The sequence below is a fragment of the Phalaenopsis equestris genome, unplaced genomic scaffold (genome assembly GCF_001263595.1).
Source record: "Phalaenopsis equestris unplaced genomic scaffold, ASM126359v1 Scaffold000036, whole genome shotgun sequence".
Classification (NCBI taxonomy): domain Eukaryota; kingdom Viridiplantae; phylum Streptophyta; class Magnoliopsida; order Asparagales; family Orchidaceae; genus Phalaenopsis; species Phalaenopsis equestris.
In genome coordinates this window covers 2,981,590-2,985,691 of record NW_018164478.1, presented here as the reverse complement: position 1 = coordinate 2,985,691, position 4,102 = coordinate 2,981,590, and the positions used below count along the sequence as shown (strand labels likewise).

The 4,102-nt window shown below is 34.6% G+C and overlaps 1 long non-coding RNA gene across 3 annotated transcripts in view; it reads right to left on the bottom strand.

Moving 5' to 3' along the window:
* Positions 1–3,336, bottom strand: part of LOC110018980 — an 8,953-nt gene extending 5,617 nt beyond the window's left edge. For all 3 annotated transcript variants that reach the window (XR_002293416.1, XR_002293415.1, XR_002293417.1), the window contains exons 1-2: positions 3,159–3,336; positions 2,911–3,035 (exon numbers count right to left, since the gene is read on the bottom strand). This is a non-coding gene — a long non-coding RNA (uncharacterized LOC110018980). The remainder of the gene's footprint in view (positions 1–2,910; positions 3,036–3,158) is intronic.
* Between the last annotated feature and the right edge of the window lie 766 nt (positions 3,337–4,102).

Genomic DNA, 4,102 nt, shown 5'->3' with positions numbered 1-4,102 from the left:
GCAGGAATGTTCAATCTCTAGGAAAAGAAACATATATTTTAAATTCTAAAAATAATAGGAAAGATGTAAAAGGAAACCAACCCACCATTTGAATCCAACCACGGTGGGCAAGCCACAAAAAAAACCAACCAACCATTATATATGAGCAACATTAAGGACTCGTTTGGGGCAGCTTATTTGGTGCGGTGGTGTTTTGAAAACGCACCTGGACTGTCTGGGTAAACTGCATTTTGGCAGCTTATCTATTTTCAAAATGCAGAAAACAGTGTTTTCACACCGCACCTATCCAGGTGCAGTGGGAGCTTATTGGCAACGGTCTGGTTTTTCCAAAAAAATAAAAAATTGTAATAGTCACCGCACCTAGCTTATCAGCAGATTATTCAATAAGCTACAGCTGCCCCAAATAGACCCCAAGTCATGAAAAGAAGGAAATAGTAGAGATTCCTACTATAATTAAGAATGAGAAAGCATGTGTAAGAGAATGGCAATTTGTTAGATCCAATCTTTGTTGCAATGTAAATTATGAAAGAAAATAAATAAACAATAACAATAATATTACTATTCATCCAAATTAATGGTTGAATAGAAATAAAACTCCGTATGTATTTTTAAGCATAGAACTACAACAACCACCCTAAAATCATGAAATAAGCAGAGAGTTAGAAGTTGTTAAATTGGGGATTCTGATGAAAGCTAAATCAACTTTCTTACACTAGAGGCAGTAAACTTGGCGACTAAAATTAATCAAAATATTAGATAATAAATCTCATTCTCATAGACATTGTTATTATGAAAATGTTTATAACGAAATGAAATTACAAAACCCAAAAAAAAAAAAAACTAAGAACACTAAAATAGCATCAAAATTCAAAATTATAATGTGCTCAACTTGATGCTCACTTCCTAAATTTGCAAAGAATATAAATCCTCAAATTCCCGCCAAATTATACTTACAAATTGACAAATTTCACAAAAATAGTGTTCTTCTCATTCCATAAAGCATGTGTTTGCCAATGCAAGATGATGGCCTACTGCAAAATTAAATATACCTTTCTTTATTGCCTTTCTATCTTCTATTCTATATCAATCAAAAAATCTATCATAACTCATCCTACTATATCTTATATGTCCAATTAAATCACCTATAATAGTTATAATTCTTCCTCAATTTTTTGTCATATTAGTTCATCCATCTCTTCATAAAATTAATTTTATAAACTATTTTATAATACAATTAGTGAAGAAAAAGCACTAATCACTTTCATAAAGTACTCATTAATAATTAGCTTAATCGCAATACATCTCAATAATTGTATCTTTCAACAATATCTACTAATATCCCAACCACAATCCTTTGTTAATATTTCCAGCATACGATAAGTTATAATGTTTTCCAATGTCAATGAATTTTACTATTCCACTTAGGTTCTTGTAAGCAAGCAACATTATTCTTCTTCTAATACTAAGACCAACAATTTTCTTATATTCATACTCAAAATCTTCAAAAGTCATATAAAAAATCCAATCTTAAATTTATAACAAGTCAACCCACATTTTACACCAAAATCAGGTTTGCATGGCTACTTAAGGGTGACGCCATAGCTAAATATTGCAGAATTTTTAATAAAATCATCTTAATTTATACCATGTCACTTAGGGGTGATGCCTTTGTAAACCTTCCCAACATGTTGACACGAACAAGTTTGGTCATGATGTGTTACTTTTGGAAAACACTTTATAACCAACAAATTTCAAATTTGGATTCATTTCATCACACACAAGCACACACAGACAAATTCATTTAATTTAATCATTGATGATACAAACGCCCGCCCGCACGCATGCACGCACACACATACATACATATTCTTTTAATTCAATTAAGGAAAAATAAGTTACTGATTCTTTTTCATCAAAGAATCAATTTTGTTACTAAAAATTTCAAGGTCGTTCAAAAATATAATTATGCTTATATTTACAAGTAATATAGTCATAATATTCATTATCAGCATATAAAATGCATAATAAATAAAACAAAAATGATAGATTGATTTTTTCAATGATGGGAGTAATAAAAACAAATCAAATCATAGAATAGCAACAAGAGATGACATAGTATATAAATCAATGTAGATATTGTTTCATTAAATGACCATGTGGCCATCGCAGCTCACCAATAGATATCTTTCCATTGAACTCATTTCATAAATATTGGCACAAGTTTTACATTGCATATTTCATAAAAATTGTGCAAAAAGATTAGCACGTCATACGTTTAAAGACCTCATGCAGCACTCAATATAAATGAATGAAGAATGTGGATCCATTAAGTTAACCTAAAAAGTTGGGATAAGACTAATGATGATGAAAGATTTACAATAAATTGGATATTTAATATTATGCATCTGCTAGTATTAAATAATATATATCCAGAGAACACAATATTGACTTGGTTGAGACGGTTATGCACCGGTGATCCATTCCTACAAATGATCAAGTCATGCTCAAAGATGCACCCAAGATGGCCCAGAGAGATAAATTCATAGTGTTAATTTATGCCCTGCAGATTGAGCAATGCAGATATGAATCGATGCAATGACAAAGTAATAAAAAGGAGAAGTACCAAAATCTTGACCACATAGATGAAATAGTTGAAACTAAATATAAATAAAGTAGTTATTTTGGAGGTTTATTGTGCACGAACACGAGGGTTTAAAAGAACTCTTTTTTTACATTTTTAAATTTAGGATTGACTGCCGGAAAACCAAAATCATTATGTCAATTTTGGGGTGCTGGAAATTCATTGACATCAGTTTCAAGTTAGGATTTTGAGACAGAATGTAAAATACGAGGCTTAATAAACTGTCGTAATTTAAATTTTACAGCTCATTATCAAACGAATAAAATCACCTAATTGAACGCTGAATCAAATATTCCCTCAACCAACATCAAATCGTTGTCATAACTTTACAGTATGATCCGCATACTCCTCGATTTTGAGTGATAGATCGAGAACAAATTAGCTGCCGTAATTTCTGCCAAAACCCTAAAACCAATTCAGCATGTCGCAGTAAACTTGAACAAGGCATAGATAAATTTCTCAAAAGCTGTTAGCCGAAAAGATTGGTTGTTTTTAATGGAGAGAGAGCTGGGCGAACCTGAGTAGAGATTGCAAAGGCTCGGCGGCACCATCGGCGAGCTTTGACGTAGTATATAGCACAGCAGCCCGATTAAGCTTCTTGCGCTGGGGCATTGAATCGCATACATCTTCAGACCCACAACGGTGAAATTAGAAACGAAAAAGGTGCATCAAAATTTTGAATTTGAGGGCGGCGTCCGCTCATGATCATAAATATAAAAATCAAAATTTTGATGTGTTGAGAAGAATAGGACGAAGAAAAACAAGAATCGACATAAATCCAGAAGAACACAAAGATTTAACGAGGTTCGGCAAAGATGCCTACGTCCTCGGGAGCAGAGCGGCGAGTTCCTTTCACTATTCAGAAAAGGGTTACAGAATAGAGGGATTACCTCCTGGGGTTACTAACAGGCTTATTTATAACCCCAGGAGTAAACCTAGGCACAATATGTAATTACAACATTACCCCTGTACCATACCGCGGGGCTTTGCCCCCGCACCCCAACCCACGTAACTTCCCAATTTGGATAGATTCTTCCGCTCCGCTCTGCTCCGCTTCGATCCAGCGTCTGTCCCGATATGGTATATGAGCCATACCATAACAAATCTCCACCTTGGCGAATATCCAGCCCCTTAGGAGAAAAATACCTGGGAGTTACACCTGCACCACTGTGGGTTGGGCCACCATGCTTCTCTAGCAACTGCAAACATTCAACAAGTCCAAGCAATACAAGAACTTGTTGATAGTAACTGGCTTGGTCAACATATCAGCTGCAATCTCATGAGTATGAACCTTCTGCAACGGTATCTCCCCAGAAGCAATCAACTCTCTGATCTTGTGATACCTGACATCAATGTGCTTGGTTCTCGCATGGTACACATGGTTCTTAGCCAGATAAATAGCACTCTGACTGTCACAATGCAACTGAACTCCACCTTGCTCAACGCCCAGTTCCTTTACTA